At 32.6% G+C, this 22,928-nt stretch overlaps 1 protein-coding gene across 8 annotated transcripts in view; it reads right to left on the bottom strand.

Moving 5' to 3' along the window:
• The window catches only part of PCLO (piccolo presynaptic cytomatrix protein), a 426,214-nt gene that overhangs the window by 99,284 nt on the left and 304,002 nt on the right, over positions 1-22,928 (bottom strand). The window lies entirely within an intron of this gene.

Below are 22,928 nucleotides of genomic sequence, written 5' to 3'. Positions count from 1 at the left end.
GGGCATAGAAGACATTTCTTTGTATTTAAAATTCAACTCAGCACACCATTTCAGAGAACATAATTTCAAAGTTCTCTGGAATTTTCTGTATTTTGATTTCATAAACTTACCTGAGAACATAAAATACACTTAATACAACATGCAAAATTTTGCTCTAGAAGACTTATAAATGTTAGCAAACACATGCATAATGTTCACACTGCTATCAAGAAAACATTATTGAATATATATTGCTTAGACAAACTCTGTTTAGAAAACAAACAATTAATCAGTATAATTTGCTTTGGGGAGCAAGCTACTAGAAAAGTATAAACTTCCATATTCTATCATGGAATGAGAGTGGCAGAAAAAAATCATCAAGATTTTCTTGTTAAACTCTCTCCAGAAACTGTTTATCTTGCCTTTTCCAGGTAAAACAGATTTTACTTTGTATCTTGTTCTTCGCTGCATGTCAGATATTCCTGAATACAGTAGCAGGAACATATAGGAAGGGCAGCCATGTGGGTCTGTGACTTGTACAGTGAAGGCCCTGTGCTCAGAATGGCTCCATACTTGAGGCTGTTGCCATCTCAAAAATGTTTGATAATGTGTGAACAAACAACCCACATTTTCATTATGCAAATAATCCCATAAATTTTGTAGCTGGCCTTGTCTGGCCAGGGCATTTCATTTTTCCTTTTTACCTAAAAAGATAATGCTATACAAAAAAAAAAGGAAAAAAGTTATCACATAATTGATATTTAAACATTTTACACCTAGTTTCTTTGGTCCATTCTATATGAACTGCCAAAATAATTTAGGGTACACATTTGGCATGATACACATGGAACTAATATGTGGCTATGTGAGCTGGATATACAAAGATGAAATCATTCCACTCAGTGCTGAAATATTTGAGAATGTTAACCAGCTTCACCTGAGAAAAACGTATGTATGCCATTATCTAAATAAAATAATAATTTTATTTATTAGGTTCTTAATGAGCTTTGCCCTTTTCCATGTTGTTCACCATTGGCTTTAATGGAAAATTCTAAATATGTGTCTTTAAAAGTTTTAAAGATTATGATATACATTCACAGAAAGCATATTATAAGTTGCAATCAAGTAAGAGAAATGCTTTTCCACTCCAATGAAATACCAAAAGAAGTCCATAAAAAGGCTCACAGTAACACAAACACAATGAGTTTTCTATAACTTACTCCAAGAAAACTTTATCTTCAGATGGGCCTTAGGTTTATTTCAACAATCCAAGGCTGTTGCACACATAAAATGAGAAAATTATGTAAAAGACAGTGACAAAGCCTCTAAAGAAAAACATGACACACTGAGAGAGGAAAGCAAAGCAGTTTTTAAAAGTCAGGACAAAAAGTACATTTAAAAACAGATGATTCTGAATTGAAACAAATTAATGCTGTTATAATTCAGAAATTGCATTGTCACATTTCTGCAGGAGTGTATTTTATTGAAAGAAATAATCACATATCTTCATTCTCTTTCTGTTGAATTTACCTGTTTCTTTATATCTTGAAATGAAGAGCAAATTGACAAAACATGATTATTCAGTGAAATGAAAAAAAATGCATCTAGTCATAGAAAGAAAAATTATCCAGTATTGTTAATAAACAATATATTTCTTTCAGTACTGTCAAAAAATTATAGATAATTGGGGTCTGGCTTGGATATGTATCTGGGACTATGAACTACTTGATCTGCTCTGTCTCACAATAGGCCAGTTGAACTTCTGTCCCACTCAGTTTGTCCCCAGAGTTGGTACAATACTGCAGTTCAAAAGATTGTCAAGTTTTTTTTTTTTTTTTTTTTAAATCTTGGTTTTGTGCCTATGATGAAATCCTACAGGAAAGGTGACAACTGGAACAATTATCTAATTCTTTCCCTTTCCATTGTTGAACTTCCTACAAATCCTATGAGAACCATACTAAATAGTAAATGGAAAAATAGAAATCACCCTTTATTTATTTCAGAAAATGATTTTAGGAGTTGTGAGAATTAAATATGTAACTTTAAAAAGATACACTTGAGGAGCTGAAGAAATAGCTCCATTGGGAGAGCGCTCACCTAGCATGCACAAAGTCCGCTGTTCAAATCCCTGGCCGCTCAACTGAGAAAAAAAAAAAAAAAAAAAAAAAAAAAAAAAAAAAAAAAAAAAACCTACAGAAAAAGATATACTTGATAAATCACATCCACAAAATGAAGGACAAAAACTGTATAATCATCTCAGTGGAAGAGAAAAGGCATTTAAAAAGATATTTATTATCCCTTCATGATACAAACAAAGAAGAAATCAGGGACACATCATATAAAGATCACTCTTGTTAAGCCAGTAGCTAACATTACACCAATGGGGAAAAGCTGAAAGTTCTCTAAGATCTGGAACTAGACAAGGATATTCACTTTCTCCACTTGTATTCAACACGGAATCCTAGCCAGAGCAAGACAGAAATAAAAGATACCCAAGTTGGAAAAGAGGAAATCAAATTCTTACTGTTCACAGGTGATATATTCTTATATATAGAAAGAACCACAAACTTCATCAAAAAACTATTAGGACTAAGAAACAAATTCAGCAAAGTTGCAGGATACAAAAGCAACATATAAAATCAGTAGTAGTGCTACATGCCAGAAGTGAATTATCTGAAACAGAAATCAAGAAAGCAATTCCATTTACTATAGCTACAAAAATAACCTATTAATAAATTTATCCAAAGAAGAGAAAGACTTCTAGAATGAAAGTTATAAAACATTTATAAAAGAATTTGAAGAGGATACAAAAGAATAATGGAAAGAAATTTCGAGCTCATGGTTTAAGAAATCAATATTGTTAAAATGTTATACTATCCACAGAAATGTATAGATTCGAGGCAATCCCTATCAAAATAGCAACAACATTCTTCACAGAACTAGAAAAAAATTCTAAAATTTATGTGAAACCACACACACACACACACAGAAACTGAATTGCTAAGGTCACCTTGAGCAAAAAGAACAAAGTAGGAGGCATTACATTACCTGACTTCAAAATACTTGAAATATATTTGTTAATTGTAAAAATCCTATAATTTAAAATGCTTGAAAAATTTTTTGAAAATCATACTCTGTGAAAATTCAGTTAAGTAATGTTTTATCATTTAATAAATTTGAACGCTTTTCAATCTTAAAATACTTTACATATTGTTTTAGAAAGACTTCCTAGAAGATAGTATGCATATGAATGATGATTATTTATTACTGTGAGCAAACATTCACATTTTTCTTATATCAAGATGTATAGTGAACAGTTTTTCAGGTTTGCAAATGAACAGATAGATGATAACTATTATAGAAGCTTCCAGTAGGAACACTAAGACATAATGGGGACAGGATTTGCTGCTCAAAATCTCAAACCTAATATGTCACAAAACACTAAAAAGAAAAAGACAATTATTAGGTAAGTCTAGAACTTTAAAACAATTCTCTTGTATATATCTTCATAATTCCAGATTAATTTTGAATGTTCCTCAAACCGGTTAAAGCCAGTCTTAACTTTATGACACATAATTTCATGGTATTTTACCAATTGATTTGTTTAATATGTACCATTACATTAAAACACCTGTGGTTACCGATTATTTAGTTAACAGTCAAAATCTTACGGGTTAATGTATATTCAAACATATATCACACCAAAGCTTGTGACTCAAAACTTATGCCGAAGCTCTTTTTTTCTTTCCACATGTATTTTTCCAGCACCTAGCATGTTACTTTTATGTCTAATATTTGTTATAAAAATAAAAAGATCATATTAGAAAGACAATAGAAATAACTTGGCAATTAGTAAAATAAAGGTACATTAACAGAGGAGCAAGTCCAAAACTGTTGCCAGGTAAATCAAGAAACATCTAGATTCATTAGCGATTAGGAAGTGCAAATTAAAATAAGAATGCAATATTACCTAACTCATCAGATTGAAAAAGGCATGAAAGCCAGAAAATGCCACCTGTTGAATGGATATGGGATCAGGAGACCCTGACCTCTTCACGGGAGGTCATACTTGCTAGATGGTGTGCTCCAGCTTATTCCCACTGTGATGTGAGAATGCTATGACTAGGATGTGACGCAAAAAAGTTTGTTTATTGAAGGTGCAATTATCCTAATGAGATTAAAGAATGCAACTGTTTCAGAAAGCAATCTGGCAGAAACTAGAGAAATTAAACACACAAATAACCAGACATTCCCTTCATGAATATCTGTGGAATTAGGAAAATTGGGCATGGGGAGTATAGGAATGTTAACGATGGAAATACCTGGCAGAAGCTGGAAGAAAAAGAACACAACTAATGCTGACACCAGAAGGTGAATCCATCTTAAAACCTTTGGCAGGTAAAAACAAGTGAGAAACAGGATCTGGTCTATAGAGTAATGCCATTTAGGTAGATTCAATGATATGCATATAAGATTACAGTATATATTTTACAAATAAATAGCAGGCATCACAAAAATTATAATAGTTGCCCAAGAAGGGAAGAAGGGAATTGGAGAAGAAAATAAGAGAAAATGAATGAATAAATAACAAATGCACACAGGATGGAAGCTAACATGAACCAATTAGGATGGCATGCTACAAAATGAGGATTTGATGTTTGCAGGGGTCCAAAACAGAAGTGAGAAGTCTAAACTTAAATAAACTCAAATATTGAATACAAACACACATACACATACACACATTTATGTAGAATTTGTGTGTGTGTGTATACAATATTTTTGTAACTTCAGGGGTCCAACACATTTATATCAGTTATACTAATTACTCATTCACTTTTATTTTAGGCTATGTTAATTATGAGAAATATATAGATAAATTTTATTCTATTTTGACAAATATACTTTTTATAATTTACAATCTTGACCATTTATATAGTAGCATAAAAAAGAAAGAAAAAGGAAGCATAGAAGAAATTAAGGGATATGAAAATAGGAGGAAGGGAATATTTAGCAAATGGGGAAAAATGGTGATTGAACAGTGTCCTACTTATAGGACAAGCAGATACTTGCAGTGATGATAAGATACTAAAAACACTGGTGTGTTTATTTGAGGAAATTCATCTGTAAGTATGAAATCCAAAGGTTGGGAAGTATCTCACTGAAGAGCTAATATAATAATTTTGTTATTTTTGTGTTTATTTTTGCTATCATGTTTACTCTTGATACTCGTAGTTCAAACAAAACTTAAAATAGTGCAAATACACAAAAATGGACCTACTTTTATTGAATCAGGCTCCATTTTCCTGTTCTTTCCCTGGCCACACACTTACATGGTATCCTGTTTCCCTGATGTACATGAATACATTATGAATTCAAATGACCTCAATATGTTAGTCAGCTTTCACTCTAAGCAAATAATTGAAATAATTTACTTACAAAATGTTTATTTTGGTTTGCAATTTTCCAAGTTCAAGACCATGATTGATTGGTCCCACTCTTTTATTTCTGAGCATGTAGTAGAGCAACACCTTTTACATCACAAACCAGGGAGTAAAGCAAAAGAGGACAGGACCAAGGTCCCTCAACTTCCTTCCTTCAAGGGCATGAACACAATGACTTCAAGACCTCTCATAAGGCCTCGGATGGTTCCACCATTTTACAAAAGCACCACTCTAGGGAACCAGGCTTAAACACACGGACTTTTAAAAGACATTCAAAATCCAAACCACAGTCCTGAATAAGAATAATTTGCATTAACCAAGACACTGCCTTCAGGAACATACTGGAAGAAGGATAATCTGACTTTTGTTCTATTGAAAATGGAATCTGAATTGGAAAAAATTGTGGCGGTTGAGACCCAGGGCCCAGGGTTATGCCACGTGCACTGGCAGAGAGCAAACGGCATCCTGATTATGCCTGGAGAGAGGCAGGAAGGGTTTACAATTGGCTGTATGATAATCAGTTCTGCCGCCTAGCGCGTGGACAGATATACTTTACATGTATGCTTGAGCAAGTGATCGCTTGACCTTTAACAGGATTGGATGGACATATCTGGTTACAATTGCTTATGCAAGAGACTGCTTATATATTGAGGGTGTTATTTGAATAAAGGGGAAGCTGCTTCATGAACTTTGGAAGAGTACGTGTCTTTTGTCCCGCTGGTCGGGCTGAAAGAGCAAGAGCAGCGTGAGCCGCTTGAAGCAACCCAGGCTAGAAGCAGCAGTTTTGCGTAAAAAATATTTTTAACCCAATTATTTTAATGATGTTTTCACATACAACTCTGTGTGTGTGTGTGTGTCTGTGTGTGTGATATAGCAATAAAAAATTAAAATCTGCCCACTTCTCAGTAAAGAGAATATGCACTATTTTCAGAAGGATAAATATTGTATTTATCAGCAGTTTATTTTATGAATTCCTTGCTGCTAATTGCTAACAGTTTAAACTTTCTCTTCACCACAATCAAACTGTGCTCACATTTAGTTTAGTTATTAACTAGCTGCTGTACCTTCAAGCAAGATGGTTAATCTGCCACCCTTGACTCTCTCAAGGGAGATAACACTTGCTCCATAACTAGTTTATTTCTGTTTCATGACGTGGAGAATGAGGGGACTGATAGAATGGGAAACAAAAAAACAGAAAAGGCAATATTTGAGCTCCGGATTTACATGAGAAATTTAAAGACTATTTTAGAATCCTCAAATCTACATAAAATAAATTATTTTTACTATCTACAACTTTTCTTCACAAATGTAATAAATTTCTCAAGCACATAAGGTCACCTTCTATTTTGCATTCCTCATATTTCCTCTCACTTCTCTTTTAGTGGCAGTTTTTCAAGTTCTTGATTTTTCCTGGCTCCTAAGGTGTCTATGGCATTATTCTGACGTAGCTTCCCCTTACTCCCAGCTATTGCTGTGCTTGTCAGCTCTGGGTTTTGAATATGCAATGTTAAGTTTGCAACTAAACGTGGTTTGAATTTGCATGCCAAATAAAGTATTGAGTGTCTAAAGTTGATATAAAGCTAAAATGCATTTCATTGATTTTAGTTATTTGCATTAAATTTTCATCAAAAATTCTTGAAAATAAAAAAATAAAATATCAAAATTTTACTCTATTAAAGTATATATTTTTAAAATATGTGATACATCACAATGGACTCTCAGTCATAAAAAAAGAATGACTTTATGACATTTACCAGTAAATGGATGGATCTAAAGACAAAAATCAAAGGTTGAATGCTCTCTCTCTGATATGTGGATGTTAACACACAATGCAGGGCGGAGAACAGAAGTTCATAGATAGACAAAGGGGAATGAAAGGAAGGGAGTAGGAAAGACAGTGGAATGAATCTGAATTAACTTTCCTATGTACATATGTAAATATAACACAGTGAATCTCTTCATCAAGTATACCATAAGCCTGGGATCCTAATTAGAATAAGATGTGCTCCATGTTTGTAAAAATATGTCCAAATATGCTCTATTGTCATTATAACTAGAAAGAACCAAAAAAAGTGATAAGTGATAATACAATTTTCATAGTATGAAGATAACAGAATTTTAAACTCATTGGTAATTTTAATGTGAATTTAATAAGTGCATATTCCCCTAAATATCAGTAATATCAAACTTGCTATATCTAAAATCTCTAGGAGATTTGTGGTAATTGTCTACTTTTTGTAAGCCACTGTATATTTTGTATTGAATATGAAGATTAAAAACATTATTAAGCAAAGATATATGCTAATGTAATATATTTATTTCTATCCTTGGGCAGGAATGTAGGCAAGATTTCTACAGAGAAACATTATACAGTTTGTATATATTTTTAAATTGCTCAGAATTGGAGAAATTAAATTCTACATTTGAAGCATTTGTTGATTTGGGTTGTGATCTTGAGAAATTTACTTCCCATGCCACTTCCTTCACTAACATTTTTTTTGGTAAGAACCAGCAATTAAAATTAGCAGGGTTAAATTGCATATGAAAATTCTCAAATAAAGTTAATTTATATAAAAAAGTTCTCAGGACATTTAGAACAGGAAAATTTAAAAAATAAATAAATAAAAACCTAAGAATACCAAAATTGCCTGAGCTGACCTGAGCTATCTGAGCTGACCTAAACTTCTTTTCTAGGCCTGACTTGTATTGAAAAATACTTATAATCAACAGCTTCAGCACTCACAGATCTACTATAGATTTGGCTCTAATCACAAAAGTATAATTGTAAAATAAATAGATTCTCACATACTTTGCAGTATTAATGATTAATAATGAAAATTTCTTGATGGAGGATTACACGAATCAAATGTGTTGTAAAAGCACAAGTTGGTACCACTTCATAGACTGATGCTATAAAGAAAGATCCTTGCAGATACTCTAATTAAATTTGTTGTCCTAAATATTAAAAAGGTGGCAAATAAGAGTTGATGTATCTTGATATATCTTGCCCACATACTACAGAACTCCAATCAACTATATCCCAGGCCAATGCTAGTACCAATTATTAGGGAAGTACATTCAAATGATGTCATCTAAACCTCCATGGTAGCCCACCTGAATATAAACAATGTTCAAAAATGTAAAACTCAGCAAAAAACATATGAATGATTTATACGGCCAAATTGTATAATCTGTATGACAATATTATTTTGAAGACCTGGGCATGTAAAAACTGAAGATATTAATGAACACATAGAAAGTTCTTATTGCATATATTTAGGGTGGTAACAATAAAAATTATGGATGCATGAAAGTGGACAGGCTTCCTCATCTCTTTTCCCCATCCCTCTCCCAAATAAGAAACCAATATCACATTTCTCTAGGAAGTTATGCTGTTACCTGCCAGAAGAGGAAATAATAGAGCAATGATTAAAGAAATGGAAGGCAGAGAGTCCCTTCTAGGAAAGGGATGTAGTTGGAGTTTTCAAAGCAATTGGAACTGTCATTCTGCTTGTCATATTGTTAAGGAAGATGGCATTACCTCAAAGAAAAACACTATGAGGCACCTTTAGAAAGTTGGACATTAGATTCTGTGATTCACTAAAAACTTGGGTACAGTTAAGGGAGCCAGTTACTCTTAAGGAAGTGTACTGGCTTTGATACAGCACTTTTAATTTTATGGATCAAAGCATAGAGACTGAGACCCCAGCAATTCAGAATGTGTAATACCCTCATTGGGTATTTCCTCAGTTCAGGTGGGGCAGGAAACACCAAATAATAATTTTGCTTACATTCCCTCCCCCAGGTGAAGGGAACATTAGAACTGATTACATTAGATTTATAGGGGAAAAAAGTAATGTTTCTAGAAAACCAGTGTAACTTACAAACTTTTGCTTTTAAAACAGTTAAGTTGAATAAGGGAATATAATTAGCCATAGTTTGTGGTCCAATTGGGGAAGATTATCATGATAGGATTCAGTTTCTACTCATAATGGTCACTAAAACAGTCAAATATCCCAGTGCAGTATTTTCTGGAAAGATTAATGCAAATGACAAAGCCACTCTATGGCTATAATTTATTATATTTAGATTTACATGTGTTATTTGAAACAGACCAAATCAGAGTGGTTGAATGAGTCAGAATAAGGGGTAAAGATTTATTAGCATAATTTTTATTGATCTCCAGAAAATGTAACATATAATATCACCATCTCATTTGAAGTAGATTACAGTTCCTAAATTTATAAATTTCTTTTGCTTTCCCAATTTATTTGGATAAACTGCCTAGAATGTGTGCTTTCTACCTATTTTTAATTAAGTGCTATTAATAGACTCATACTACCAAATTCGAATACTGCCATGACCAGCTAATCTGAACAAACAAAACTAATAACATGAATTACATAACACAGTTAGTTGAATGGGCACAGGAAACTAAGGGAAATGACACATTTGTGTGTGCGAAATTCTCGCCTTACCTGTTGCCCTCTCTGTCTTAAGTATTCTTACTGAATCATTAATGATTATAACTTTAAGCCCTTAATCTTCTTTGATGTCAATATTTTATGAATTGTTCATTTTTAAATGTTATTTAAGTGTACCCCACTACTCAGACAGTAGAGTTTAACATAAAATATCACCACTTTATTCGAGGCAAATTATTTCCTACAACAATGAATTAGTGGCAAATCATCATTATTCCCACTGAACTTACATGAGAAAATAAATTTCATTTCATAACATTATTTGATAGATTGAATACATAGAGCTTTTCTTACACTACTGAGATATAACTTTAAGTCATGCATAAATGAGCAAAAATGGAATTATATTTCTAAAAAGGAATGTTATGACAAAACAAAAATTAGCAGTAAAAGGAAAATTCAAATGCCCTCATCCAAGCAGGGCAATAAGGCACATACCTGTAATCTCAGTTATGCTGAGACAGGAGGATTGCAAGTTCAAGGTCAGCCTGAGAAATTTAATAAGATTCTTTTAAACAAATTAATTAATTAATTAAAGTCTGGGGATATAGCTCATTGATAGAACACCCCCAGGTTCAATTCCCAGTACTGCAAAATACAAAAACAAAACAAAACATATACACTCGTCCCACTGTATGAGAAAATAAAATGTTTCCTTTCACAAAGGAGGAGGGATGTCTTAGGACAACCCAAATACCAAAAGTGTTCTTCCTCAAAGTATGCCAGGGGTTGGGTGGGAGGGTGTGAATGTTAGAAGAAGAGTAAGTGGATATGATCAATACGTGTTATATGCATATATTGAAGTATCAGTGAAACCCATTTATTTGTACAATTAATGTGTTAATAAATATAATAATAAGAAATAAATTAAGAAACTATTCCTCCCTAGAAAATCACAAAGCAGTTATTTGCTGTGTTAAAAAGTTAATTAAATTTATATTTTAATTGAAGAGTAGGGCACATTTCCAAACTCATTTTATGAGGGTAGCATTATCCCAATACCAAAACCAAACAAGGGCATGCCCACAAAAGAAAATAACAGGTCAATGTCACTGATTAACACAGATACAAAACTCCTCCACAAAAGACTACCAAAACAAATTCAACAGCGAATTAAAAGTTTTATTCACTGTGATAACATGGGGTTGCATTCTGGGAGGCAAGAATGGTTCAACATACACAAGTCAATAAAAGTGGTACACCATGTCAGTGGAATGGAGGAAAACCATGATCATCTCAATAAGTGCAGAAAAAGCATCTGACAAAATTCAAAAATTTCCATGATAAAAACTCTCAACAATTTGAGTATATAGGATATATTGCCAAACAGTGAAGGGCAGAAAAGCAAGCCAGCAACTAATATGATACTCATTGGTAGATAAGCTGAAAGCTTTGTCTAAGACAGGGGTGGCCACTGTCACAAATTCTAATCAAATTCCAGCCAGACCAAATAGGGAAGAAAGAAGTGGGGGATGGGGTGAAAGTGGTGGAGGAGGAGGAGGAGGATAAAGAGAAGGAAGAGAAGAAAGAGGAAGAGGAAGAAGATGAGGAGGAGAAGGAGAAGGGGAGAAGAAGTAGTAACAGCAATAGTAACAGTAATAGTAAAAGACATCCATATGCAAAAGAAAGAAGTAAATCTGTGTAAATGGCATGGTCTTATGTATAGAAGACCCTTTTAATTCCATCAGAATATTGCTATAATGAATAAATTCAGTCAAATTGCAGGATAAAAATCAAAATATAAAAATCAGCCACCATTCTATAAACTAACAATGAATCACATGAAAAAGAAATAATTAAAAAATCTCATTTACAAAAGCAACAAAGATAAATTAATTACTAAGCCATACATTTAACCAAGGAGATGAAAGATCTCTACAGTGAAAACGAAAACACTGATGAAAAAGATTGAAGACACAATTACATGGAACGATGTCCCATGCCCATCCATTGGAAGAAATAATACTGTTAAGATTTCCATACTATTTCAGTAATTTTGTAGATTAAATATGAACCCTATAAAAATTACAAGAACTTTTTTCACAGAAATAGAAAAAAATAGTTTTAAGGTTCATATGGAATCACCAAAGTACCCCAAATAGTCAAAGCAATCTTGAGAAAGAACAAAGTTGGAGGCATTCACTTTTTAATTTCAAACTGTATTACAAGCTATAATCTCCAAAATTATGGTACTAGAAAAAATGCAGACACTCAGCCCAATGGAACAGAACTGACAGCCCAGTAATATATCCAAAAATATATGATTAACTAACCTGTAACATGGTACCAAGAATATATAATAGGGAAATGATATATTTCTGTTTGGGGGTATATATTTGAAGGAAGAGATAGCCTCTGTTTGTTACATTATTCACAATAGCTAAGATATGGAATCACCTTAGTATCTGATGATGGATGAATGGATTGAATGAATAATATATACATATATGTAAAATATAAAAAACACATAAAAGAGAAATAATTTTTGCTATTTACAACAACATGATTGAAACTTAAGAGCATTATTCTAAGTGAAATAAGTCAATTAGAGAAAGACACTGTGTGATCTCACTCACAGGTGAAATCTAAAAAAGCTGAACTCACAGAATCAGAGTGAAATGGTGGTTTGCCAATGGAAGGGGGATGGGGGAAATGAGAAACATTGGTCAAAATTTTGAAACTGAGTTACAAATTGACTAAGTTCTGGGGAATCTAACATTCATGACGACTAAAGTTAGCAATACAGTTATGTACTTAAAATTCGCTAAAAAGTAGATCATAGATATTCTCACTAATAAATAAACCCATACGTCAGATGAGGGCTATGCTAATTAGCTTAAAAAATTTGATAAATTAATTAACTAAAGCTAATTAATTTAGCTTCATAATATATACATAAATCAAAATAAGGAAAATAGTAATAAAGTGGAAACAGTCTTTGAGAAAGACTTAAAAAATAAAATACTTGCTTATGTTTAAATCAATGACACTATATGATTATTATGAATGATAAAATAAAAATTAGGAAAGTGATCCTTTGATACACAATTTCTTTCATCACTAGAAGTAGAAAAGTTATAAATACTCCAGAGAGGTCATTTCAAACAATAAAAAATCAGTAACCCTGTTACCTTCCCGAGAGAATTTTCAAAGAAATAAATTATGAGTCAAGTTATTTCATAAGAAGTGCCAATATTCTCCTCTTTACATTATATAGAAGAGTTAGCAAATAATCCACTTGACTTTGATAGATGTTCAATAAACAATAATTGGCATTTGATGGTTGAATTCCATAAAAATGTTCCCAATCACTTTAAATAAATAGAATTCAATTTCAAATGCTATCAATCCATATTATAGTATAAACAACATTCTATAATTGATTTTTCATTGAAAAACAAGAATTGTCTAAGAAGAGTTCAACAGCATATCTGTCATCTGATATATGACAAATAACTATCTTTTCTCTAGTTTTCTCATATTCATGCAAAGAAATAATTAATCATAAGCAAACATGATTGCAACATAAAAAAATCAAGGCAGTATAGTTCTAAATGAATTATGGAAGATATTAATATATATACTATCTAATCATCAGGAGTCCTTTTGATGAGAAGGAAGGAAATTAGACCCATTTCACTTATGTTTCTATAATATTAACAAGTAGCACCAATAAAGGATATTTTAAAAAACAACAACAAAGTCGTTTTGCCCATTTCCCCCCCTCATTTTATCTTCACAGTCATCTAGTGAGATAGAATAAACATATCCCTATTTTTTACAGATGAAAAACTCAGTTTTATTTTTTATTATTTATTTATTTTTTATTGTAAACAAATGGGGTACATCTTGTTTCTCTGTACATGAAGTAGAGGCATAACATTTGTGTGATCATACATTTATATAGAGTAATGGTATTTAATTCATTGTTTTTTTTTCCTTCCCTCCCATCCCTCCCACCCCTCTTTTCCCTCTATACAGTCCCTCCTTCCTCCATTCTTGCCTCCCTCCCACCCCCCATTATGTATCATCATCTGCTTATCAGAGAGATCATTCATCCTTTTGTTTTTTGAGATTGGCTTATCTCACTTAGCATGATATTCTCCAATTTCATCCATTTGCCTGCAAATGCTGTAATTTTATTATTCTTTATGGCTGAGTAATATTCATATATATATTCATGTATATATATATATATATATATACATATATATATATATATATATGACAGTTTCTTTATCCATTCATCAATTGAAGGGCATCGAGGTTGATTCCACAATCTGGCTATTGTGAATTGAGCAGCTATGAACATTGATGTGGCTGCATCTCTGTAGTATAATGATTTTAAGTCCTTTGGGTATAGGCTAAGGAGTGGGACAGCTGGGTCAAATGGTGGTTCCATTCCAAGCTTTCTGAGGAATCTCCACACTGCTTCCAGAGTGGCTGCACTAATTTGCAGCCCCACCAGCAGTGTATGAGTGTACCTTTCTCCCCACATCCTCGCCAACACCTGTTGTTGCTTGTATTCTTGATAATCGCCATTGTAATTGGGGTGAGATGGAATCTAGGGTAGTTTTGATTTGCGTTTCTCTTATTACTAGAGATGTTGAACATTTTTTCATATATCTGTTGATTGCCTGTAGATCTTCTTCTGTGAAGTGTCTGTGCATTTCCTTAGCCCATTTGTTGATTGGGTTATTTGCATTCTTGGTATAGAGTTTTTTGATATCTTTATATATTCTAAAACTCAGTTTTAGAAACCATATTTAATGATAATTCAAGAAGCCAGGTCTCTTGATTAGTTGCCCAAGTTCAGCAATATTAGTGTTCTGAAGGCCTTTTTTATGTTTATTTGGAATATCTTATATTTTTTTTATAAAATTTTGACTATTTCCATAGCTAATACCTAAGATTTAAGTACATAACAAATATAAATGAATGTATTTAATTGAGATAAATCTAACCACATAAGTCCACATATATTTAGTCAGTACACGTCAAAGAGGGTTCTAGATTCTGGGCCATTGTTATCAATTGGTTATGATTTTGGGTCATACAACTAAGGACCAGAACAGGAGCAAACACTTTCAGAGTGTACATGAGGGACTGAGGTATCATATCCAGGGTTAGAATGAGGAGATGGGTGTGAAGCTGGGAAGTGGAGATGGGGTGGGTCAAGAGTTCAAGTTGGTCAGTGTCTGTTGTGCAAGGTCTTGTAGGTCACATTATATTCAGACTTAATTCAGTTGATGATATTAAGGCATAAGAGGAATGATTTACAACAATTCAATCAGCATTGTAATAACATTCTGCCATTTGGAGAGACATGTGCTTTCTTCCACAAAGTTGTTCCCAACTTTGGCAGGTTAGTGCCAGTGTGTACGTTTTTTCGGTATCTTGCACATACTTCTATTGTTATTCAACACACATTATTTCATTTTTGTAATTGTCTCCACTGATGTTCTGAGAATTTCTAAATCCATTGTATATATGTTTACTGAACAACTGAATGAAATCAGACAGACTTGGAGCTTGGAGAATGGTTGGAAAGATAAGAATTCAAAATAGTAACTGATTTTACATTTTTACATTAAATACAATTTTCAGAGACTGTTATGATAAAAAATGGGATTTCTGGGAATCAGTTCTTCAAATCAATATAGTACTTAAATCCATTGTTTCATAGTTCATTAATGCAAACTCCCTAAGCACCATAAAACATCGGGAAAGATTTTATTCAATTTGTTTTCCTTAAATACTTTAGGGAATATTTGCAGAGACACAATTTTCATAAATAAAGAAGTATTACATAGTGAATTTCCTTCATAAACATTAAAAAATGTGGCTTTTGACCATCTTTTGTTCTAGTGAGATGTGAATTGACAATGATTAAAATAAAAAAAAATATTGAAGTGCCATCTGAAAAATCAACAAATATACATTTAAGAGGTATGGGTTCCTATTAAAGGATATGTATATTGTATTAATTTAAAACAAGACAGAATTCTTACCAAATACTTTCTAGTTTTGTTACATTACATACAGTTTTTGTTTTTTTTTTTCTTAAAAAACACTTGTGACTTTTGAATTACTAAATGTGGAAACTATGTATAGGAACAAATGACTGAACATATTGAGCTCATTTTCATTGAGCTGAAATTTAACATATATATGTGAAATTTAACAAACATAAGAAGTTTTGCGTGCGCGCGCGAGCGTGTGTGTGTGTGTGTGTGTGTGTGTGTGTGTGTACATACATATATATCTCATTTCTCACCACCTTCCCTATCCTCTTCCCACCTGGGTTATTTCTAAAGCTTCCTAACTACTTCCCTTGCTTCTACCTTTTATTCCTTTCAAACAATTCTTAATTTGGCAGCAAGAGTAATCCTATTTTAACAGTGTTCAGCTTGTGTCAGGTAAATGACTTCTCATCTCACATTAAAGGCTGAAGTTTTTACAGTTGCCTATAAGATTCAATCTCTTACTTCTCTAACTGAAACTCTTGCTGTCTTCCGTCCCATGTTTCCTCAGTTCCAGCCACACCAAAGCCTCTGCTGTCTTGCCACTCCTTGGCACACACTCAGCATGCTCTTGCTCAAGGTCTTTGTCCCTGTCATTCCTCAGCCTACAATCAGGCAACACCTGGGTCACTCCTTCCTCTCCTTGGTGGCTTTACTGAAGTCTTCCCTTCTCGCTAAGGTGGTCTCAGATCACCCGTCTAAAAATGAAATGCCACCTTTCTATCTGCCATACCTACCCTCCTTCCTTTACTTTTCTTCTTAGCATTTACTACCATTTAATATATGATATTGATGAAAAATTTTTTCTTTATTTGCTACTAGAATGTAAGATCCATGCTTTATTCATTGAAGCTCCAAAAGGACCAAGAAAAGAGATTGCTTTATCTAGTATACACTAAAGAATTTTTTAAAATAAATGGATTAATGATGAGGCCCAGCAAATTCAAGCACCACAGGCAACAGTGATGAGGATCTTGGGCATGAGCATAGAATAAAGTAGCTTAAGAAACAGTATCAGGAATCTTATTTTCTTCCACCACAGTCAGTGAAACTCAATAAATATATGAAAAACAATTAATGTGAACTTGTTGAGTACTGAAATGAAAACTTGTTCCTATAGAATACTATTTCTGCTTAAGTTCTGGCCACTCTATCCAGAATGTAGTATATATACACAATGCAATATTATTCAGTCATAAGGAAGAATAAAATTATGGCATTTGCAGGTAAATGGATGGAGTTGGAGAATATCATGCTAAATGAAATAAGTCAATCCCAAAAAACCAAAGGCTGAATGATTTCTCTAATAAGTGGATGATGATACATAAAGGGGAGGTGGGGAGGTAAGAAAAGAATGGAGGAAGGATGGATTGTGTACAGGGAAATGAGGGGAAGGGAGGGATTGGTGGAAGGAAAGATAATAGAATTAGACAAACATCATTACCCTATGTACATGTATGATTACACAAACGGTGTGACTCTACTTCGTGTAAAACCAGAGAACTGAAAGTTGTATCCCACTTCTGTACAATGACTCAAAATTAAAAAATAATATGAATGGAATAAATAAAAGCCTTGAAAGATCTGTATGGTTTCTGCACATTGTCTTTTCCACAGAAAATAATAGTTTGCTTTAGAAAATTGTCTGAAAATTACTTGGAATTCCTGGGTTGCAGGAATTTAAATCTGTAGGCTCCATTTGGCCATCATACTGGTTGTATTGCATGCAGAATTGAACAATGTATTCTACATCACTCTATTTTCATTATCTTTCAATATTATAATGAGAAAACCACAAACATCATTAGTTAAGGAAAAGAGTTTTCTTTCCCTAAAGGCATCTTTTCCATAGTATTCAGATTTATTTTATATTTTTGTTCTTTCAGATCCTGATCAAACTTCCCCTCCACGATGGAAATTTTGGGTCCACTGCTTTTGTAGGGTCTTAGCACTGTGAGAACAAGAAGAACCAAATCATTTTATTTCATTCTAGGATACACCTGTACAGAGTAGATACTAAGTGAATGCTATGATCTATTTTAATTCTTCATTATTTCTAGTATTCCTAATGTTCTCACCTCTGCTCCTTTGCAGCAACCATCCCTCTGAACTTCTGTTTATCCCTTCCAGCCATTTTTAAAAATCATTTTACTATTTCACATTAGTAGGTTCTTGTATTTCTACAGTAAGTTCCTCAACATCCTTCACCAGGAAGGAACATTTCATTCAGGAATAAAGCCAGGTCTTGTAAGGCCTGAAGCTTAAACGGTTTTATAAAAAATAAAATAAAATAAAATAATTAATATTAAATTAAGTACAAATGGATATTTGTTAAAAGAAGAAACAACAACCAATTACAAATGCTATAAAGCTGACATGTGCCACAATTCTCTAATATTTCTAAGCCGACCCTAGCCTTGTAAGGAGCTATACAGGAGGGAGGAACACTGAGAGTCATGATTTATCTACTTCTCATCTCACTTATTCTTTTATCCCTTGTAATTAGTTTCATATACTTAATTCTAGTTCTTGGATCTCCACCTTACATATCCAACTTCATGATGCTCACATACTACCACCTCATCTCCCACCTCCAAACCTTTGATTCCATGTTTCTTCAGCTTCAATCTGTCCCTCACATCTCTTCAACAGGCAAAGTGTCTCATAAGTCCCACAGGCTGAATGCCAAAGATCCATTAATGCCAAATTTCTGTGACTTAAATGAAGATTATACTAGCAGTTGATGAGAAAGATGGCCAGACACTAGGCCATGTAACTCAATACCAGAACACTGTTAATTGACATGATGTGTTTTCAGTGACTCACAGACTGAGAAAATATATGCACAGATATCCACTGTATATATGTTCATAGATTTAAATCAGAATGCTAAGTTTATTGATTAACACATGGTTGATAAGAAGAAAAATTCCAAAGCCTTTTGAAAGTTTAATCAGTACGATGTCATTACAGTTAGAAAGTAGTGTATTTATATGAGACACAGTTTAGTCATGTCAGGTACTGTAATTTATTTATGTAGCTCTGTTATTTATAATGGCATATACCATTATATCAGTTACCTCTACCTGTTTAAAGTTTACTTACAGGAAGTATAAACTTTATCAGGTTAGTTGTCATCCATAAAAATAATTTCACCCATCCTTAATCAAAATAGCTTCTGTAGTGGATCTACTGTGTTTTAGTTATATAAGACATCAGCTCCTTTCATCCTCACTGTACCCTGTGACTTAGATCTTGAAACCTTTTAACTGTACAGAGATGAGATAAAAGATGACTCAGAGAAGACAAGCAATTGCCTAAAATCATGAAGATGACACTAATTCAGAGTCTTCTGACTCAAAGTATGATGCTTTTTCCATCCAGAATATGATATATTCCTGTAGTTCAGAGTTAAAACTTGAGCATGGTCAATGATCTAAATAGTACAGGTATGGGGCATGAAATTCACAGTTAATATAGCAAAAAATTATTCTTACCATCTAAGAGCTCCAAAATTGAAAGTTAGGACAATTTCTGCACCATTTACAATGTGCCAAACATGATGTGTTCTGATAAATTTATTATCAATCTGATAACAATTTGGTAAAGACTGCTATTATCCTAATTTTCCAACTATGAGTACTCAGATACTAAAAATTAAACAACTTATCAAGGTAGCAATTACTTGTCCTGATCTTAAATCCTAACCAATCTCACTCTAAAAATATGCTCTCTATTATTAAACAAAAAGCAAAATCACTTGAACACAAATAAGCATTATCCTCCAAAAAACATCAAAATAAATGGGTACAGGAAAGAAATATCTTTTTCCTGGCAATGAAGCCAATTATTAATACCCTGATATGATAAGAGTGATATTACTTGCAGCCAAAAAATGTATTACAACTACCAGTCTATGTATACCAACGATTTGTATTTTTCTTCCCAAAAGAGTTTCCTAAATATTTACAAGAAAATCTCTGTACCAACATGAACTATAAGCTTGTCCTGTGTATCTAACATACCAACTTTAGGGAATTTTGAGAAATCTCATGCTAATTACCAATCTGTACCTTGTATTCCCACCCCCAGAACAAGAACAAGGAAGCTCACTCATCTGTGTGCTGTGTTTCTTGAGCTCCAACCTTGATCACTGCCATGCCATCTGTAACATATGCCAAAAAAGCATAAGCAGAAATAGAGACTTTCTTGCCTGGAAACATTCTCCCTTAGTTACATAGGAGTGTGTCCTCTAAGAATGCTACTGGCATTAGCTCTTGTATCATAGACTTCTTCATGGCAGGGACTTTCAGAGGTCACCTTCTTAAAATCAAATTTACTACTCCTAAAACAGTTAACATCACTCTTACAGTAAGTACTGATTCTCAACAATAAATCCACCAGTATTTTCTTGCCAGAAACCGTCAGGTTATCTTTAAGAACTAGCTGGTTGGATCAATATCAATCACTTTCACTGAAATTACTAAAAATTTTAAAATATACATGAATTAGAATTTATGCACAGATAAAATCCCTCGTAGACTAGCTTACTGACAAACAGTGAGGTTTTTCTCATTTCTCTATAGGTCTAATGGTCTAGGAAGGCTAACTTACCATAAGTTTCTTGCTAAATACACAAGTAAACACTGGGCATTACTAGTTTTTAACTTCTGCTCTCATTGTATTTCCACTGATTCATTAACAAGGTTCTTGAAGCTACATTCATATTTTCATACTATATTCCTACTTTGGCTCCAAACAAATTTCAAAAACTTTTCCAAAAAATTTATCCATTATAATAGTATAGATAATATCTTCAAAGGATTTTACTAAACCAACTTTCAAACAATGTATCAATGGACACAAACAATTGCTTTTGGTTCACTGGATTAAAAAATATTTTAAGTCTTCATTGATTCTTTTTTTTCTTATGAATATTGTTGGAATTATAAAACTATCATCCAGTAGTGTATTTCACAATTAATGTTCTGATAGAAAAAAGAAAAGGACAAAATTTATTTGGAAAACAAGAAATACAGTGATAAAATAAAGCTTAGAACTAAGGATATGCACATAAAGTATTAGATTTACACACTATGGTTCCCAAATAAATTTCTACTTTATTAATATTTTCTACTCTGCCTGTTTTGAATACATGATAATATGTATTAAGTTGGCATAGAAATATATGTATATAATTATAATATATTATGATTTGGCATAGAAAAATACAAACTGTTAAATAATTGTTATGTTTTTATTTTTTTATTTATAGCATTCTTAATGTCCTACCTTACTTTAGTGTATTGATTTAGAATACAATGATTAAATCCCCAGGTAAAGCAAAGACTGCATTGTGAATATTTTGAAGGTTCAAATAGATATGACTATATGTAAGAATATATTTTTCTACAATAATCTATACATTTTGTACAGTAATTATCAAATCTCAACAGAGATCGTCATGAAAATTAACAAGCTGATTTTAGAATTTATATGTAAGATCAAAGGGTCAAGAATTGTTCCAAGAGGATTTTGAAGAATAACAATATAGTTTGTTTTCTTATAACATGTCAGGACTTAATAGAAAGATATCATGATTAAAGAGAAGGATATTGAGAAGGAAAGCAAAACTAAACTATAATGTTTCTACTCCAAACAGAACTAACAATTCTGTGACTATAAAGATGTTCATGAAACATATAGTTTTATGATTTTTTAGAAGAAAAAAACTAATATTTTTAAGACTTTAAAGCATGAAACATTTCTTCAATTTGCAAAACATAATAGATCAAAAAGAAAATTTTGACTATATTATAATATCACCTGTTTAAAAGAGAAGAAACTCAAAACATAAGCCATATACTAGAGGAAGGTATTCCCATCCTACATACTTGGTGAAGTATTATATACAGAATATATAAAGATTCTCTAAAAAATCAATAAAAATACACAAAAACCCAATAGAAGAGTAGGACAAAGAATAAGTAAATCACAAGTGAGAAAAATTGAAGAGCAAATATGATTACTAAAATATAATCATTTTCAACACTATTAAAGGGAAAGCAAATGAAAACAACAGTAGGATCTCATTCTATATTACTGTTAAAAAGAAAATGAAGGCCTTGTAATATAATTTAAGGTTTGGTCTTGTGATGCCTCCAGCTTCACTTTTCTTTGGCTATTCTGGGCCTCTTATTTTTCCAAAATGATCCCATGATTTCTTTTTCTATTTCTATGAAGAATGTCATTGGGATTTTAATGGAAATTGCATTAAATCTGTATAATGCTTTTGGTAGTATGGCCATTTTGACAATGTTAGTTCTATCTAAGAGCATGGGAGATCTTTCCATCTTCTAAGGTCTTCTTCAGTTTCTTTCTTTAGTGTTCTGGAGTTTTCATTGTAGACGTCTTTCACCTCTTTTGTTAGATCGATTCCCAAGTATGCCATTTTTTTTGAGGCTATTGTGAATGGGGTAGTTTTCCTAATTTCTCTTTCACTGGATTCATCAATGTTGTATAGGAATGCATTTGTTTTATGGGTGTTAATTTTATATCCTGCTACTTTGCTGAATTCATTTATTAGTTCTAGAACTTTTCTGGTGGAATTTTTTTGATCTTCTAAATATAAAATCATGTAATTGGTAAATAGTGATAATTTGAGTTCTTCATTTCCTATTTGTATCCCTTTAATTTCTTTCTTCTGACTAATTGCTATGGCTAGAGTTTCAGGACGATGTGGAATGAAAGTGGTGGAAGAGGGCATCCTTGTCTTGTTCCAGGTCTAAGAGGGAATGCTTTAAATTTTTCTCCATTTAGAATGATGTTGGCCTTGGATTTACCATATATAGCTTTTACAATGTTGAGGTAACAAAAATGGCATTATATTAGCACCAAAACAGATATATAGACCAATGGTACAGAATAGAAGACACAGAGTCAAACCTACATAAATAGTTATCTCGTACCCACATAAATACTGTTTGGTGCTCATAAAAGCA

Source organism: Sciurus vulgaris (assembly GCF_902686455.1).
Source record: "Sciurus vulgaris genome assembly, chromosome: 8".
In the NCBI taxonomy this organism is placed as follows: domain Eukaryota; kingdom Metazoa; phylum Chordata; class Mammalia; order Rodentia; family Sciuridae; genus Sciurus; species Sciurus vulgaris.
This window is presented reverse-complemented; position numbering and strand designations above follow the sequence as displayed.